A 20,424-nucleotide genomic window follows, 5' to 3' on the forward strand; every position below is an offset into this window, starting at 1 on the left:
AATGATCATTACAAGCTTTCACACTGCACACCAGTGTGAGTCCTACCAAGGATCAAATCACCTAGCATAGGAAAAGACAATGGAGTTCCTCACTACTAGAGCTTGAAATCTTCTCTGTAAATTTATTTGCTCGTTTCTGCTACACATAATTCTCATCTGATAATGTTTAGTTAAAAAGAAATGTTTCTTTCTGGTGAGATTGAAGCAAACTGGGAAGGAAAATGAGCTTGCAAAAAGAGAGAGAGGGAGAGAGAGAAGGGGGGAGAATCATTTGCCCTTAATTTGTAGTAAAAGCTTATGCAAAGTTCATGCAGAACTCCATTTGAGTCCCTGCTGAAAATAATTTTGATTTAAGCAAGCAGGCAGAGGGAAAACCACCAAAGCAAAATGCAAAACTGAACTGAGCACAGCTTCCCTTTTTTTTTTCTCGCTCATTACATTGTGTCTTGCATGCATCATTAATTTTTGGTGTATTATCTGAATGTTATTGTTCATATTCAGAAATAGACTATAGTGCTAAATCACAGTCTAAATAGAAGGGAAAAATAAGCTTGTTATCTAGATTCTTCATTCACTGGAAGATTTACAAAAAAAGTGGGTGCATCTTGGATATAAGACTTTACAGTGCACTATCAATGAATGGGGCTCGATTTACTGCTAGTAATTATCCTAGACTTCCAATTAACTTTTCTACTCTGGCCATTATTCTGAACGTGGAACTAAATTTTCTCCTTGGGAAAGCTTGACATGGTAGGACTTTGCAAGTATCTGAAGAGATATCACAAAGAAGGAAGCAAGATCTGTTCTGTCTTGTCTTACAAAGAATAATGACCTTAAATTATTGGAATGCAGATTCTGATTGTTAGGGGAAATGACTTAATGTCAATAGGGGCTCAACAGTAGAACCCACTGATTTTTGTTGAATATAATTAAGAAGAAGTTGGTTGGGCATTTGTCTTAGAAATACTTTAATTTGCATTAACAGCAAGCGGGGGACTCTCTGTGACTCTCAATTCTAGAATATTATGATTTTAATCATAATTTAATTTTCCCCAATTCCTAATATAGGGCTCCTTCAATTATTAAACACAAATTAAAAGGGCAGCTTGATCAATTACTAGCCAGAATATTATTATTACTTCTACTGTAATGTAGGTTCATCCAGGCCAAACACTGAAGAGAAGTTATGTAGGAAAGTATTAGTAGCTCCAGGATCTTGCTGAGTATAGGAAGTGAGAATATACACAATTACCCACAATGTTATTTGATTAAAAGCTCATGAGAAGCTAAAAGGAGGGAAGAAATGAATCGTACATTTTGTCATTTCAGTGCAATAGAAACCCTTTAACGACATTGTTATTTGGAAGTATAGGCCAATGTAACATTTATTATCTGTCACTTCCGAGATGGTACTACCTAACCACATGCTCAGCACATCTGCCTCAAGCCACTCAAACATGGAAAGAGGAAACTGATACAGTCTAGACATTAAATAAATCAATAAACCACCGACATATCTACCGTACATTTATTAGCATCATTTGCCAGTTCTTCTTCTGAGATAAAGAGTGTTGTGTATTAAGAAAGTGTTGGACTTGAATCCAGAACCCATTTTCAAATGTTAGAAATTTAATAGAGTTTAACAGAAGAACACAGTTGGGAGGGACCTCGGAGGTCTTCTACTCCAACCCCCTGCACAAGCAAGAGACTCTATACCAGTGGTGGCAAACCTATGGCATGCCTGCCAGAGGTGACACTCAGATCCCTCTCTGTGGGCATGTGTGCCGTTCCCTCCAGCCCAGCTCCAATGCTTTTCTCCCATGGGGGGAGGGAGGGAGGGAGGGAAAGAGAGAGAGTGGGAGGGAAAAGAAGAGAGAGAGAAAGGGAGAGGTAGGTAGGTAAAGAGATAGAGAAAGAGAGAGAGGGAGGGAAAAAGAGAGAAAGAAAAGAGAGAGGGGGAGAGAGGGGGGGAGGGAAAGAGAGGGAGGGAGGAAAAGAGAGAGGGGAGAGAGAGGGAGATGGAGAGTGGGGGAAGAAAAAGAGAAAGAGAGGGAGGGAGGGAGGGAAAGAGGGAGGGAAAGAGAGGGGAGAGAGGGGGAAAGAGAGGGAGGGAGGGAAAGAGAGAGGGGAGAGAGAGGGAGGGGAAGAGAGAGAGAAAAAGAGGGAGGGAAAGAGAGAGGGAGGGAAAGAGAGAGTGAAGGGAGGGAAAGAGAAAGGGAGGGAAGGAGAAAGGGAGGGAAAGAGAGAGGGGGAGAGAAAGAGAGAGGGGGAGGGGAGGGAAAGAGAGAGGAGGGAGAGAGTGTGCGGGGGAGAGAGGGGGAAGGGGAAGAGTGAGAAAAATAGGGAGGGAGGAAACAAGAGTGGGAGGGAAAGAGAGAGGGAGGAGAGAATATTACAAAACTTTTTCTTTTTTATTGTTGTTAAATGTAATATTTCAAAAACATAAAAAATGAAGGGGCATAAAAGTGCATTTATCACACTTTTCTTAGAACAGCTGAACTCTGCCTTGTTTATCATTTTTTTAGGTAATAAAACTTCATTATTCAGATTAAATTGCTGTGTTGGCACTTTGCAATGAATAAGTGGATTTGGGTTGCAGTTTGGGCACTTGGTCTCTAAAAGAATTCGCCTTCACTGCTCTGTACCATTCCAGACAAGTGGCTCTCCGGTCTCTTGTTAAAGTCCTCCAGTGATTGAGCATCCACAAAAGTGGTGGCTTCCAGATCCAGTTGCAACGGGTACATTGCAATGGGGCCGGGCGTCCACTACATGCACAGTGCACGTGTACATATTTACCACCCATGATAATCCAGCTGCTCGGCAGAGTGTCACGCAGGTTCCCGTGCACGGAAGCCCCGATCTGCTCAAATACCGGTAAGGAGGATGGGCGGGCAGGTGGGCCCTCCAGAGCACTGTACCGGAACAGTACCTGGTGCTTCCAGAAGGCACCAGTATGCCCATACTGGAGCATACCAGTCATTTCCCACCACTGATCCACAACTTCTGAAGGGAAGCTGATCCGTTGTTCTCACTGTTAGGAAGTTTCTCCTTAATTCTACGTGCACTCACACCCACATCGCCTTGCTCTTTAATACGGATGGCAAGTGTCTGTGTGGAATACCAAAGCAAATATGGCAAGATACTATAATAAATGTGGATGTGAAAAATGCTCACTTGGACCGGGAGGCCACATTTGATTTCACAAAATGGTGGCTGTTGATCTGAAGGGAGGAGCAGGAAGAGGAGAGGAAGAAGAGAAGGGAGAGGAGGGAGATGGAGAGGGGGGAGGAAGAGAAGGAGGAGAAGGAGGAGCAGAAGAAGAAGAGGAGGAGGAGGAGGAGGAGGAAGAAGAAGAGGAAGAAGAGGAAGAGGAAGAAGAAGAGGAAGAAGAGGAAGAAGAAGAAGAAGAAGAAGAAGAAGAAGAAGAAGAAGAAGAAGAAGAAGAAGAAGAAGAAGAAGAAGAAGAAGAAGAAGAAGAAGAAGAAGAAGATGCTCATTTGAAACCAGCACATAAAAGCGTTTTGGCGTATCTGAATGGTGACTGCATCTTTGAATTGGCATTTTTTGGTCTATTCTCTGGAGTTCTCAGAGGCTGCAAGATTTCAGGATGATCCTTACCTCATACCAGTGGTGGGTTTCAAAATTTTTTAGAACCTCTTCTGTAGGTGTGGTCTGCTTTGTGGGATGGCTTGCTGACCATGTGACCGGGTGGGAGTGGCTCGGCAGTCATGTAACTGGCGGGGCATGGCCAACTTGTAAAATGTGGTGAAACTCGCTTAACAATGCTCTTGCTCAGCAACCAAAATGTTGGCTCAGAAACTCTGGCATTTGAAGCACGCAAGTCTTAAAGCTGTCAAGTTACAAGACCCTTGCACCCCTAACCCTTTAGAAAAAAACACCCAGGGGTATTCAAACTTGACAGCTTTAAGACTTGTGGACTTCAACACCCAGAATTCTTCCTCCAGTCATGTTGGCTCAGGAACTCTGGCATTGAAGTATGCAAGTCTTAAAGCTGTCAAGTTACAAGACCCTTGCACTCCTAACCCTTAAAAAAAAACAGGGATGTTCAAACTTGTCAGCTTTAAGATTTTAAGGTTTAGATAGAACTCTTAGAGGTGGGCGGAGCGATTGGTGAGCCAGCCAATCAGTGAGCAGCGGGCAGGGAAAGCATGGTGCGGACAGGCGGGGGGAGGGAGCTGGAACCGGTTCTAAACGGCATGGTAGATTTGTGGAACCTCTTCTATAGAAGAGGTTAGAACTGGCAGGAACCCACTGCTGCCCCATATCATATTTGTATCATACTTTTTTCTCTGAGAACTTAAGTCATTTAAGTTTAAATAAGTTAATTCATTTAAATAGGAGTCTCCTTTATTTTAATCTCCCTAACAAAATAAAAAAAAACACTATCAAATAACTTGAGTTGCGAGACAGAACTGGTTAAAAACCAACCAGTGCTTGTCTTCTCGTGTGATTTGAATAGGAATTTCCTGGGTCAAGGCATAATATCATTATATTACAAGGCAACCATCAGCTGCTAGTTGTACTTCTGCCTTTTGAACTTGCTAGATGTGTAAAAAGAAAAACAAAACACAGCTTTAGAGAAGAAGCAGAAAGTATACACCTATTTATCTGACAATATTTGTTTCACCATCTTCTTTTTTTCCTCTTCTCCATATGGTATTCTGGTCCATCCAATTATAAAGGCAAGGTAAAGTTACTCTGAAGTTGGGATCAATTTGGATTACTAAAATGTACCATATATTTTGGCATATAAGACGCTCCAGAGTATAAGATAAGGTGACCAGACGTACCGCTTTTGGCAGGACAGTCACGATTTTTAATAATTTGCCCCATGTCCCTGGACATTTTGTAAAAGTCCTGATTTTTGTAGAAAGGGTGCCCCACCCCTTTTTTCACTTCACCACGTGGCTTCCTCTTGCAAACATTTTCATTCATTTTTGCAGGTCTCTCTTTGTCAATAGACTAGTGGCTGTGTGCCGGGAGGTCGGCCTGCAGGGCTGGAGGCTGTGCGGTGGCTGTGTGCTGCCAAGCACTAGCAGGAGTCGCGGGGTGGGCTGACCGAGCGGCCTCGCATGCAGCTCGCCTCACCGCCCGATGGAGGCTTCCTGGCTGCTTTCCCTCCACCCTCACCTTTTTCCTCCCCTTCCTCTCCCTCCTCGCTGCGATCTGGATGCCCAATGTGCCTTCCTTTCCTCCGTGTTCAGCCCTTGCGGGGTTGCTACACTAAGGGTGCCCGGTCCCAACTGGGAACTGCTGCTGCTGCCGCTGCAGGGACCCAGTGGCACCCAATTCCTGCAGCAGTGGCTGGCTATGCTCCCGGCCGTGGGCCCCTGCCACATCCAGCGTGTCTTCAACAGCAAGCGGGTTGCCTGCCAGGCTCACTGCCGCTGCCCCTTCATGGCCGGGTCATCCCAAACGCACACAACCCGGAGCTCCCCGCACCTAGCTGCATTGCACAAATGCGCGGGCATTCAAGGAATCTGGTGTTTTTTTAAAAAAAAAAATCCCGATCGCTCCGGCTCTTCCCGCCCGATCGCTCCAGCTCTTCCCGCCCGGATGCCCGCAGCCCAGGAGCCGCCCGAAGCCTTTCAGCCCACCCGGGGTGAGTTGGCCATGGTGCAGTCAGTGGTAGGCAGGAAGGCTTCAGGAGGCTCCTGGGCCGCACGCCTCCAGGAAGGAAGAGCCAGCAAGGGATTGGCGGTGGCATCTTTGGCGGCAGAGCAGAGTCACAGCAGCGCCAGCAGCCGGGCAGCCTCCATTGGGCAGATGGAGATTAGAAGCGGGGCGGCTGCTGGGTCTTTGGCTGCTCCTAGCTCCCACGCCACTTGTTAGCTGCCCTTCTCTGCCCTTGCATTGGAGACAGCTGGGATGCAGATGTTTGCAGAGAATCTGGAACCTTTAAAAAAACTGAGCGATTGGGTTGATTGGGATTTTTTTTTTAAAAAAAATGCCGGATTCCTTGAATGCCCGCATGTGTGCGCAACGCAGCTAGGCGGGGGAGCTCCGCTTGGGATGACCCGGCTATGGAGTGGCAGCGGCAGCAAGCCGGGCAGGTAACCAGCTTGCTGATGAAGACGTGCTGGACGCGGCAGGGGCCCACAGCCTGGAGCAGAACCAGTCACTGCTGCAGGGATTGGGTGCCACTGAGTCCCTGCGGTGGCAGCAGCAGCAGCAGTTCCCAGTTGGGACCGGGTGCCCTTAGCATAGCAACCCCGCATTGCTCGTAATCTTGAGGCTCCATGCGAAAGGGCCGAATGCAGAGGAAAGGAAGGCACACCGGGCATCCAGATCGCAGCAAGCAGGAGGAGGAAGAAGGGGAGGAAAAAGGTGAGAGTGGAGGGAAGCAGGCAGAAGCAGCCGCAACAGCAACAACCATGCTGCCCAGGGTGGGCATGTTTGGCACCAGCCTGACCATCTGCGTCATCATCCTGCTTCTAAAGGATGAGGGCTTCACGGTCAAGGCGCTCTGGGGCCGCACTCAGGAAGAGGCAGAAGAACTGGCCAAGGAGATAAGCGTCCCCTTCTACACCAGCCGGATAGACGAGGTCCTGCTGCACCAGGATGTGGATTTGGTCTGCATCAACCTGCTGCCTCCACTTACCAAGTAGATCACAGTGAAAACTCTGGGTGAGTCTCCCCGGAGAGCTTGGTGGGCAATTGGCTGGACTTTCAAGAGGTGGGGGGTAGAAGGAGGCCGTGAAAGAAATGGCAGCACCTTGAAATGGAAAAAGGCCTGCGTTGCACACACAAGCAGGCATTCAAGGAATCCGGCATTTTTTTAAAAAAAATCCTGATCAACCTGATCACTCCGGCTCTTCCCGCCCAGACGCCCACTGCCCAGGAGCCGCCCGAAGCTTTCCAAGAGGTGGGGGGAGAAGGGGGCTGTGGAAGAAGCGGCAGCGCCTTGAAATGGAAAAAGCCCTGTGTTGCGCACACATGCGAACATTCAAGGAATCCGGCATTTTTTTTTTAAAAAAAAAATCCCAATCAACCCAATCACTCCGGCTCTTCCTGCCCAGACCCCCACCGCCCAGGAGCCGCCCGAAGCTTTCCAAGAGGTGGGGGAGAAGGAGGCCATGGAAGAAGCAGCAGCGCCTTGAAATGGAAAAAGGCCTGCTGCATTGCGCACACACACAGGCATTCAAGGAATCCGGTGGTTTTTTTTTTAAAAAAAATCCCGATCGCTCTGGCTCTTCCCACCTGGACGCCCACTACCCAGGAGCCACCCGAAGCTTTCCAAGAGGTGGGGGGGGGAGAAGGAGGCCGTGGAAGAAGCGGCAGCGCCTTGAAATAGAAAAAGGCCGGCTTCCTCCCCCCCCCCATCAATGGTGTCCCGCTTTACCAATTTTAAAATCTGGTCACTTTAGTATAAGAGGCAGTTTAGTTTTTGGAGAGGAAAATAATAATAAGAAAAAAAATCTGCCTCTGCCTTTCAGCATCCATGGTATTCAGCTGACACATGGTAACAAGGTTAGCCAATGAATAGGCACAGCAACTAAGTCAGCCAATGAGGGCTAATTGGACTCTGAAATTTGCCATGTGAGCAACAAGGAAGGAGTGTGGCTTAGCTGAGAACTGAAAGTGAAACTGCTCGTGTTTTCCTTGTATTTATTGTTACCTTGGAAAACCTGCTTTTGGCATTGTATTGTATATTACTATTATTTCAAATCCTGCTGAATCAGTTACTTGCGTGTGCTTTCTGAACGTGATTGCTAATGCAAACTCTGACCAGCCAGGTCAGCTTCAGCACCCTGATTCAGCACAGCTGATTGGCAGGACTGCTGGAATAACCCCAATGAGCTGTTTCAGGTTTCAGGGATTTCCACAGACCCATCGCTGCCTCCATGCCTCGGGTTTTTGGCTTCTGGTGCATTTGGTGTAAAAGAAACTTTAATAACAAATTTTCACCCTCTTTTTTTTGGGGGGGGGGGTGGAAAGTGCATTTTATGCTCTGAAAAATACAGTACTTTTTTTGGCAGCAATACTTTGGCCTTGCTCTGTTATTTTAGTTCTTTTTCTTTAAAAAGAACTTAAAGGAAAAGTTCCTAATCTACTTCCTATGTTTTTCTTTCTTTTCTAGCCCCAGCCCTGGATTTTGATAGTAATCTCTCATCGAAGTCTAAATTGGATCTTTCTCTACTTAGCTTCCTTAAATAATCCAAGTTCAGCTAGGTGCTGTTACCTCTTGTGACTATAAAGGGACGCTGGAAATGAGGGGAGAAAGGGGCATTTTAAAACATACTGGCCAACATTTATAATATGAGTTTGAGTGGATTACTGATCTTTCAGATTTTCTGCCATTCAACATTCTCCTCGCTGCACGTAGGAAATGAGCAACAATAAGCTATATTTCATTGGGATGTGGTGGCTCATCGGCTAGGACGCTGAGCTTGTCGATCAGAAAGGTAGGCAGTTCGGCGGTTCGAATCCCTAGTGCCGCATAACGGAATGAGCTCCCATTACTTGCTTCTGCCCCCCTAGCAGTTAGAAAGCATATAAAATGCAAGTAGAAAAATAGGAAGCACTTTGGTGGGAAGGTAACAGCATTCTGGGAACCTTCTAGTGTTTAGTCATGCCAGGCACATGACCACAGAGACATCTTCAGACAGCGCTGGCTCTTTGGCTGAGAAACAGAGATGAGCACTGCCCCCTAGAGTTGGGAATGACTAGCACATATGTGCAAAGGGAACCTTTGCATTTACCTTTAAGTTACATTTCAGTAGCTGAGCATACTAACTAATATATTATCCATCAAGTTGCAAGCTAACTGCATGAATTTCATAAGGTGAGTAGAACATAGGTGCTTGCAATCTTAAAATTCCACCTATTTACTTAAGATACTTTAAGTAAAGAACATTTCTGAAACACAGGATCTTCCCCTTATTAATTTTATTGATCAGTGAAAATGTTTTGCTGGAAATATTTTCTTCCACAAAATGCATAGGCATAATTCACTGAAAAGGAGGTGAAAGTAGATACAGAGAATGTAATGAATACGATTATTTAACTGTTATATTAATCAGGGCCATGGATATTCTCCTTCCATGTTCACCTTTGCTTGTCTACATGTTTGTAGAGTTTGGTCAGAAGTCTTGTTTCCAGTTCAATCACATGGAGATGTTCTATGTTGATTCAGGAACTGTTTACAGAAGGAGTTTTCCTGATTTTCATGTTTTTAGAGAGCAGATGTGGAGTGGTAGAGCTGACAACCTCCAGCTCAGCTGTGTATAAGGGAGATTATAAATTTTTGAAATGTGAGCTTTTTGGGTGGAGAATGGAGTAGGGGAATCTATTTTCCATCCGCATAAACCCTTTTTACACGCTTCTTCCTCCCATCTGAGGCAAAAGCTTTCTGGTAGATTTCAAGGTAACATGATCAACCACCTAGGACCAAATCCTTGAAATCATTCTTTATATGTTTTAGCCTCCATTCCCCCTAATCAGTAGTGGGATTCAGCCAGTTCATACCACTTAACCTTTTGTTAACTTACTGAGCAGCCTGGTGAACTGGTTTCTGGAAGAAATCATTAGTGCAGAGAACCAGATGATAAGTTGTTTGAATCCCAGATTGTCCCTAATCATTTTTGTTGCTCTTCTCTGCACTCTTTCCAGAATCTCAACATATTTTTTACATCGTGGCGACCAAAACTGGATGCTGTATTTAAAGTATGGCCTTACCAAGGCATTATTAAGTGGTATTAACACATCATGTGATTTTGATTCAATCCTTCTGTTTATGCAGCCTAGAACTGTGTTGGCTTTTTTGGAAGTTGGTGCACACTGTTGGCTCATATTTAAATGGTTGTCCACTAGGGCTCCAAGATCCCTCTCACAGTTACTATTATTGAGCAAAGTACCACATATACTGTACCTGTACATTTCGATTTTCTTGCCTAAATGTAAAACCTTACATTTTTAGCACTGAATTTCATGTTGTTAGATAGCACCCAATGTTCAAGTCTGTCAAGATCCGTCTGTATTTTAAGCCTTTCTTCTGGAGTGTTGGCTATTCCTGCTAGCTTGATTTTGGCTGCAAATTTGATGAGTTCCCCTTCTATGTCCTTGTCCAAATCATTGATGAAGATGTTGAAGAGTACTGGGCCTAAAACAGAGCCTTGGTGTACCCCATTGTATGCATCCCTCCATGTGCATGCAGTTCCATTGAGGACTACATGTTGAGTCTGGTTGGTCATTTACCAAATGCCTTACTGAAATCCAAGTAAACTGAATGATCGATAATCTCCATAGACACTTCACTTATATAGACAACTTGCCATAAGAGCTTCCCACAGCCTAATTATATCTGTTGGGAAAACACATGAATGCTGAGTTTTACTGTCATAGCAATAACCCTGCCTACTAGTGTAAGGAGAAATCCTTTCAATGATGAACAGCTTTCTTATAGGGGAAAGGATATATTTAACTCATGGGCTGGGGACTGCCAGAAGGGGTGTGTATGTGTGTGTGTGTGTGTGTGTGTGTGTGTGTGTGTGTGTTTTCAAAAGTGCTGTCCTAATAGTCATCCAGACACAACACTGATTGGCTCAGTGATTTCTTCCCATTTTCATTTCCGTTATTGGCAAGAATTTACACAGTTCCATAGTTGACCTCCACATGGAGATTTGGGGAGTAGCATTAAATGTGTTGTCAAAACATTCTCTAAACCACCATGGAAAGATGCTAATTTCAGATGTTTTGTTATCAGCCTTCACAATTCAAGTACTTTGTTTATCTTATCTCTGCGAACACCTTCTATTTCTCATGTGCTAGCTTCAGTGTTGTGGGATATGTAGCTAAATAAATGAATTACTGGTCTCATACTCCAGAAATATCTATCACTCTGGATTCAGCTTCAGGATGTGTGAAGGTAGAAAAGCAGACACTGTCTGCAACTCATTAAAGCCGCTGAGTCTGCATTCAATTTCCCCACTCTTTAGTAACTGGAATACTGTTATGGCTGATTTACAAAATTGGAGCTGCCCTTTACAAGTTGCTCTTCCAAATTAAAAAAAATGAAGAGTTGCTTAGGCATAATTTGAAACTTTATTCCTAAAGAAAACTATTCCTAAACTCCTAAACTAAAATTTTGTTGAAGTTGTGGCTGGCTGCTGTGGGAAGTGTACCCCAGGGAAAGAGTGCCATAGCACTAGAAGCCTCAGAAAACAGTGCCGAGAGACTCAAATCAACCCTTTCCTCTTTAAGAAAAACCAAGAAGCACCAGCTGAAAGAAAAACACAAAGCAGCCCTGCTAACAGAACTGACAATAGAAATACTTAAGTAGGGCCATTAAGATAAAGGGAATCATGCTAAAAAATAACTCACCTGGAACTCCCTTTTTCCTCTTTCCTGGCAGAACTAACCCCCAGGATAAGAAAGACAAAGCCCATGAACAGGATTAAACCATTAAGACAGGAAGACATAATTCAGAGCAATCACCTAAAGGCTCATACAAAATCTCATCAAATCACACCAACTTCAAAGGGAAGATAGGTATAAAAAGCTATATCAGGCTACCTTGCTTTCAAAGGATCCCATTTCTGGCAGCTGCTTCCAATTCTTCTCATCGGTGACTGCTTCCCAACTGGAAATGAACCAGGGAAATTTCTTCCAAGAAGAAATTTCTTCTTCTGCCTTCATTACAAAATGGGATTTAAGATGGATCTCTATATCAATATTCTTCAGCTTACAGTTATGAATTTTAAATTAAAATAAAGATATGTAATTCACTTAGAGATCTAAAATGAACCTGAGCAGCAAATACTTTTTTTGGGGGGGAAAAACTACACACATAAATAAAACATTTCCACCTCTATGTACAAATTTGTGAACACTTTATTTTTAAAAATAGAAGGGGAAAAAACATGAGAGAAGACAGCTGCAGGGGGAAAATAGATCCTCGGTGACAGGAGGAACTATGGAAAGAAAAAGACGATGGAATTGAGAGTGAAATCCTGCAGTATCACCTTTCCTTGGAAATCCTTTTTGTCTGTTATTTTCTGGGCAAAGAATGGAGCTGAGGCCAGAGCAACTTCTAACAGCTCTTTATTCAATACGGAGGCAACTGAACTCTCTGGATGACATAGATCCTTTTTATATGGAACTGCTCAGCCAAACAACCAATCAGAAGATAATATTTTCCCGCTCCAACAGAGGACCAGAATGAGAACTTCAACTGACAACTCTCAGCATCTTTTCTACATCGTGGCGACCAAAACTGAATGCCGTATTCCAAGTGTGGCCTTACCAAGGCATTATAAAGCGGTATTAACACTTCACGGGATCTTGATTCTATCCTTCTGTTTATGCAACCTAGAACTGTGATGGGTTTTTTCGCAGCTGCTGCACATATATGTTCATCATAAACACATTCCTTTTCCCAAGTGTCTGAATTTTGACATGTGACCACATGGATGCTGCAATGGTCATAATAGCAATAGCACTTAGATTTATATCGAAGCATTAGATTTATATCTAAGCATTATCCTAATGCTTTCCAGTTCTCTCTAAGTGGTTTACAGAGTCAGCATATTGCCCCCAACAATCTGGATCCTTGTCTTACTGACCTCAGAAGGATGGAAGGCTGAAGGATGGAAACCTTGTGTGTGAAAAACAGTCATAAGTCATTTTTTTCCTGTGCCATTGTAACTTTGAACATCACTAAATGAATTTTTTACAGGGAGAAGTGGCTCAGTAGCTAAGACGCTGAGCTTGTTGATCCAAAAGGTCAGCAGTTTGGTGGTTCGAATCCCTAGTGCCACATAACAGAGTGAGCTCCCATTACTTGTCCCAGCTTCTGCCAATCTAGCAGTTCAAAAGCATGCACAAATGCAAGTAGAAAAATACAGACCACTTTGGCGGAAAGGTACCAGCATTCTGTGTGCCTTTGGCATTTAGTCATGCCAGCCACATGACTACGGAGACATATTCAGATAGCACTGGCTCTTCAGCTTAGAAACAACAATGAGCACCGCCGCCTATAGTCGGGAAAGACAAACACATATGTGCAAGGGGAACCTTTACCTTTAAATGAATTGTTTAATTGGATAAGTGGCCTAGATATTATTATATAGAACACTTATTCTATTCTTATGAATCCAGGTACTTTGAAATGTAACTTCTAATTTACATTTTTTTTATTTTTTTAAATTCCTTAAACTGGCGCTCAATCTCGACAAGACCGAGTGGCTATTGATGCTCCCTCCCAAAGATGGTCCAGCTATTCCATCTCTCAGCCTGGGGGGTGAAATTATACGCCTTCAGAGGGGGCTCGCAATTTGGGAGTCCTCCTGGATCCGTAGCTGACTTTAGAACACCATCTGTCGGCTGTGACCAGGGGGACCTTTGCCCAGGTTCACCTGGTGCACCAATTGTGGCCCTACCTGGACCAGGAGGCCCTTCAGATAGTCACTCATGCCCTCATCACCTCAAGACTGGACTACTGTAACACACTCTACATGGGGCTGCCCTTGAAGAGTGTTCGAAGACTTCAGCTTGTCCAGAACGCAGCCGCACGAGCGATAGTGGGTGCACCTCGGTACACCCACGTTACACCTATCCTCCGCGAGCTGCACTGGCTGCCCATTGTCTCCGGATACGCTTCAAGGTGCTAGTCGTTACTTATAAAGCCCTGCATGGCATCGGACCTGGGTACCTGAGAGACCGCCTCCTGCCAATTACCTCCAAAAGACCGATTCGATCGCACAGGCTTGGTCTTCTCCGGGTTCCATCTGCCAGCCAATATCAGCTGGCGACCCCCCGAGGGAGAGCCTTCTCTGCTGCTGCTCCGGCCCTTTGGAACGAACTCCGCTTGGAGATCCGGACCCTTACTACCCTCCCGGCCTTCCATAAAGCTATTAAGTCCTGGCTGTTCTGGCAGGCTGGGAGCTGTTGAAGCATCCAGCCCCACCTCAATTGTGAATGTTGTGGTATTTTAAATTGTTGTATCGTCTTATTTATTCCCTTTCCCTGTTTTATTGTAAGCCGCCCAGAATCCTTCGGGAGTGGGCGGCATACAAACCAAAAGGGAAGGAAATAATACAGAAAAAAGCAAAAGGCAAGCAAACAAAATACGGAAACAATTTAAAAACAGTCAACAGCCACACAGTTCGAGTGGGGATGGGAACTCATCAGCCCCAGGCCTGTCGGAACAGCCAGGTCTTGACAGCTTTGCGGAAAGCCTGAAGGGTGGTGAGGGTCTGGATCTCCATGGGGAGATCGTTCCAGAGGGCCGAAGCAGCCACAGAGAAGGTCCTCCTCCGGGTGGTCGACAATCGGCATTGGCTGGCGGATGGAATTCAGAGAAGGCCTAATCTGTGGGATCTAATAAGTCTTTGGGAGGTAATTGGCAGAAGGCGGTCTCTCAAGTACCCAGGTCCAATGCCATGTAGGGCTTTATAAGTGACGACTAGCACTTTGAAGCGTATCCGGAGACCAATAGGCAGCCAGTGCAGCTTGTGGAGGATAGGTGTAACGTGAGTGTACCGAGGTGCACCCACAATCGCTCGCGCGGCTGCATTCTGGACAAGCTGAAGTCTCCAAATGCTCTTCAAGGGCTGCCCCATGTAGAGCACGTTGCAGTAGTCCAGTCTTGAGATCACAAGGGCGTGAGTGACTGTTGCGAGAGCCTCCCGGTTCAGGTAGGGATGCAATTGGTGCATGAGGCGAACCTGGGCAAATGCTCCCCTGGTCACAGCCGACAAACAAACAAACAACAAAACAAACAAACTTTAAAAAGTTGACTACATATTTCTCTTGTAGGCATATCATATATAAAATGCACCTTCTATATAATTTTATCACTGTTCACCATGTTCTCTACGCCATATTCTAAATAAATAAATATTCCCCTTCAATAAAAATGAATGTTGAGGCTATTGTTAGATGGACTTCAATATCCAGAATTCCCAGCAGTTCAGACCGGACTAGATCCCCAAGTTTTTCTGCTTTAAGAAAATCTTCATAACTTGATATTTCCCAGTTGAAAATATAAGTTCTAATGGACATATAAGGCAACAATGTCAAATCATTCCTTTTCTCTAATCTTTCTCTCAGTAAGGCATATGGTCTAATCTGCCTTATGAAAACTTCCATTTATTTTCAAAATCATAGACCTTTATGACTAATTTCCTGTGCTAAACTATAATTACTTTAATTCTCCATTGCTGAAGAGAATTTGAAAACAGGACTCCTTTAGAACAAAATTAACTTGTATAATGAGAGAGGAGATAAATCATATTAGCGTAATTAAAGTATATTAACATTTTTGTTGCATATGAATAAAAAAGTCAGACACAATGAAAGCAGGTTTCTCATAAAAAGACAATTTATGGAGATTTATGAAGATTTTAGGAACTTGCAAAATTTCATTACTTAACATCTCTATTAAGATCTTTACAAGCATGCATAATGAAAGGCCTAATAAAAAGACTTAATAAATGGACTTGTATTTAAAATCACATTGATTTCAAAGCAGGGAAAAGATCACAAGGTTAATTTAGAAGGAGCGGATAATCAGCAATTAATGACAAATATTTTATAAAGTTCTGCCAAGTTTGCAAAAAACAAACAATCATAGGACACGGTCATGTTGCTCTAAAGATAGTCACGCAATTACAGCAGAGTGTTTTTTAAAAAAATATTTTTTGAGAAGCTTGTTTTGGAAAAAAAAAAGCGTGTTGTCAAATAATTTTTAACTGATTGCTCCACGCCTTTGTTTCTTCTAGATAAATTATATATCATCACTTTAAAATGGGTATACTTAGAAGACCAATGGAACATACCAATTTATAATTAAGAAGCATTTGCTTTTCTTTTTTTTCTTTTAAATTTAACTCAGTTCATTTTCTTTAGGCAATAGCAGGATGCAGAAACAAAAAAAAAAAACATGGTAACATTATGTAATTATGAATATCAATTATGAATATTTGTCCCTGCCAATTTGCTAAAAAAAAAAGCAAATCTAATTATTTTGATTTTTTTTCCCAAATGTTTTTTTCCCCAACCCTTAAGCTTGGCTCATGCCAATTGAACATCTGTTTGCATTTTTTAATGCAATCAGCAAAAAAAATCCTGTATGTTTTCATATGTTTATTTTTTAAACATGCACATTTTTGTACATGGTTTCCTTATCATGTGTGGTTTACTTTCCAAGAAATATCCTTAAACAGACTGTATCTGCTTGTTTTTCTTTTAATAAGCATATTTTGGGGACACATTTCTGAATTTGTCTGCAGGGGTGGGTTCCTCCTGGTTCGCACCAGTTCACATGAACCGGTTTGTCGGTGAACCCAGAAGTAATTAACTTCCGGGAACGCCGGTACCGGTCCTGGCCCCTGTCGCTGCAAAGCACCCTTTTGCCGGCGCATCGCAGCTCGCTCACTCGCTCGCTCCCTCGCCCGTCCGCACTAAGCCCAGCCTGCCGCTCACTGATTGGCTGGCGTCCAGCCAATCAGTTAGTGGGCTGGCCTCATTTAACATTCCTCTTTTGAAAAGAATCTTTCTCTCAAAGAATCTTTTCAAGAGTTTGTTGCCGAGACGCCTCATTTCGCACTTCACCTCATTCAGTTCACCTTCCCTTTGCCTTCCAGGAGCTTGCTGCTTCCCCCACAGATAAGCAACCAAGCCCCGGTGGCGGGACTCGGGACGCTAGCAGTGGGACTTTGGGTGGGCGGTGGCGATGGTAGTGGCGGTAGGAAGCCGGGGGGGCTGTAGCGGCGGTAGGAAGCCGGGGGCGGTAGCAGTGGTAGTGGCGGTAGCAGCGGTAGGAAGCTGGAGGGGGCGGTAGTGGAGGTAGCGGCAGTAGCAGCAGCAGCAGCCTAGCTTTCACAAGGGAAGGCCTCCAGGCCTTCCGTCGTGAAAGCCGCGGCCTTGCGTATGCCACGTGGCCGCCTTCGGGTGGGGGGGGGTGGCGGCCTCCCTCGCAAAAGCTGCGGCCTCACGAAAGCCGCGGCCTCACGAAAGCCGCAGCCTCGCGTATGCCACGTGGCTGCCTTCGGGTGGAAGGGCGGCGGTGTCCTCCCTCGCGAAAGCTGCAGCCTTGCATACGCTGCATTGCCACCTTCGGGTGGAGGGGGGGTGGCGGCGGCCTAGCTTTCATAAGGGAAGTCCTCCAGGCCTTCCCTTGCGAAAGCCACGGCCTCACATACGCCACACGGCCGCCATCGGGGGCGGCGGTGCCCTAGCTTTCGCAAGGGAAGTCTTCCAGGCCTTCCCTTGCGAAAGCTGCGGCCTCGTGTATGCCGCGCGGCTGCCTTCGGGTGGGGGAGCCGGCGGCGGCCTACCTTTCACTAGGCAAGCTCCCCGCCCCCCCTCTAGCCTCGCCTGGCTGGCTAAGCCTGCCAGCCAACCTAAGTGACCCTAGCCTTGTCCCTCCAGTCAAGTGTCTTACCTGTTCTTGCTGCCTGCCATTGCGACGAGGATCCATCCATCGCATCGGAGTGCTACTGATTCTGCCTGCTGCTGGTAAGTGACCCGGTTTTATTTAATTATTATTTTAATGTATTTTAAAATAATATCTTATTTAATGCATAGAATTTTTCATAATAGTTTTACATATAAGTATTGAGTGTAGAATACTTTAAAATGTTTTACTTTAATTTATTTTGGATAGAATCTTTTTTTAAATTGTCTTAGACTATTTAAAAAAAGATTCTATCCAAAATAAATTGAAATAAACCATTTTAAAGTATTCTACACTCAATACTTTGAAATGTATTGGGCATAGAATTTTTTATAATCGTTTTATTGTAATTTATTTTGTATGGAATATTATTAATGGTTTCATTTTAAGTTATTGTGTGTGGAATGTGTGTGGAATAGTTTGAAATGCTTACAGTATAAATTATTGCTTGTGCTTTGAAATAATGGTTACATAAGGTGACCAGATTTTCAGATGGTAAATTCTGAACAGTCACTGAACAAGTGGTCATAACTCAAGGACTATCTATATATCCGAGACAAATTATAAGAATGTAAACTTCAGAACATTGAAGATCTTCTTACAACCAGTGAAACAAATGTACTGATTTACTTGTCATATGCCATAGAATCAGAAGAGAAAAGTCATGTTATTACTCACAGCTGATTTTAGATGTTATGAAAATTTGTACTATATTTTTTTCCTTATAGGGTTGTTCAGTTTCAGCCACAAGAATAACTTTCTCTTCTGCATTTTGATGGTGTTGATCGGCAGGAGCAGTGGTGGGTTTCCAATTGTTTTAATACCAGTTTGCCACTCCCATCCGGTCACATGGGCGGCAAGCCACTCCCATCCAGTCACATGGGTGGCAAGCCACTCCCACAAAGGAGGCCACACCCACAGAGTAGGTTCTGCATTCTTTATAGGTTTGTCTGCATTCTTTATAAAGTGGCAAATTACAAGTCTATAGATGGAGGTATTGGGACACGGTGACTCAGTGGCTAAGACACTAAACTTGTTGATCAGAAAGGTCGGTTCAAATCCCTAGCACTGCATAACGGAGTGAGCTCCTGTTACTTGTCGCAGCTTCTGCTAACCTAGCAATTCGAAAGCATGTAAAAAAAATGCAAGTAGAAAAATAGGGTCCACCTTTGGTGGGAAGGTAACAGTGCTCCGTGCGCCTTCGGGGTTTAGTCATGCTGGCCACATGACTATGGAGACGTCTTCGGACAGTGCTGGCTCTTTGGCTTTGAAACAGAGATGAGCACAGCCCCCTGGAGTCTGGAACAACTAGCATGCATATGTGCAGCGTGTGAATGTGTCCTTACCTCCATGATGCCTCTGCAATGCCTCTGCAACGCTTCAGCTGCTCAGCGGAGCATCATGCAGGCATCATATGCTCCGTGTGCATGCACAGAAGCGCTGAAGAGCTCAAATATAAGTAAGGAGCTCGGGCGGGTGGGTGGGCCCTCTGGAGCATCGTACCCAACAGGAACTGGTATGCCCGTACCAAGGCGTACCGCCTGCAACCCACCACTGGCTTGATGCTTATTTATTCATTTTCAGCAGGTATAAAATAATTATTTGAAAATTGGAATGGAAGGCAAGGAAAAACAGGCACAGAAAAAAAAACAAGAAGCAAGAGATAATAATAAGATAAGTTAAAAAATGTAGATAAGTTAAATTATTTATCTTTCTATATCCGTATATTAAAAGTCACATAATATTTCCAAACCACTGGAAACAATGATATGGGTAATCAGCATAGGCAATCCCAAGGGGAGTAGCCTTTGCTTGTTCCCGCCTCCCATTTTTGACAGGCAGCAGTGGAATGAAGCGTGGAAAGTAGACCGTGAAGTGATCCTTCCTCATTCCATACCATTAAAAAAAATAATGGGTGGGGGAGGATGGGTATACTGACGCATCCTGATTCTTGGCAGTGATGATAATGATGCCTAGTTGGGTGTAGAATGGAATGTCTACCAGCAAACATTCAAGCCCAGAGAGCACCAAGGAATCCACAATCCAACCTCAGCTACAGATACAGCTAGCACGACCACAATTGAGCCCCAAATTTATGTTGCTAAGTGAGAAATTTATTCAGTGAGGTTGTCCTATTTTACAACTTTTCTTAGTTATTGAGTGAATCACTGTGGTTGTTAAACTAGGAATTATCAGGTGACTCTGGTTTCCTCATTGACTTTGTCAGGAAGTTGCAAAATGTGATCACATGACCCCGGGATACTGCAACCATCATAAATGAGAGTCAGTTGTCAAGGATCCAAAGGTCAATCACATGACCATGTGAATACTGCGATCGGGTGGTATGTAGCCGGTTCGAACCGGTTCTCTTGATCCAGTAGTAGATCTTTGCTGTCCTATTTAGGCATGTTTTTTGAGGCTGGGCAGATGCATGGAAAGTGAATGTATAACCAAAGCACATGCGTGGAAGGCTGGGCGCATGTGCAGAAGGAGTGTGTGCATCCATAAAACAAAGCGGGTGGGTGGGTGGGTGGGTGGGCAGGTGGCGAACCAGTGATAACAAAATGTGGCTGCATTGGTCATAAGGGTGAAAAATGGTCTTAAGTGCCATTGTAATTTTGAATAGTCACTAAATGAACTGTTGTAAATGGAGGATTACCTGCACTTTCTTCTGTTGGAGTTTCTTACCATAACTGCTGCAGTACTTTTCTAATGACAGAAAAGAGTGGGTTCCCTCTCTCCATACCATTTAAACATAACACTGAATTTCGCACACATATTGAGTGTCCATTGCGTTTCCCCAAAGCTGCTTTGATGTGGAAAAGAGAGGACTAAGGGCTTCCTCTACCTTTTGTGGAGAAGAAAAGGCTTTTTGACAGATGGACATGCCTCGGGGAGCTGCTAATGAAAGGAATGGTGCTATACCTTTAAGTTATCTTTTCAGAACTTGAGTGGTGGTAATTAAAGGCACCAAACACTCCATTATTTGTATTTTTCAGGTCTAT

Source organism: Thamnophis elegans, chromosome Z (genome assembly GCF_009769535.1).
Source record: "Thamnophis elegans isolate rThaEle1 chromosome Z, rThaEle1.pri, whole genome shotgun sequence".
In the NCBI taxonomy this organism is placed as follows: Eukaryota; Metazoa; Chordata; class Lepidosauria; order Squamata; family Colubridae; genus Thamnophis; species Thamnophis elegans.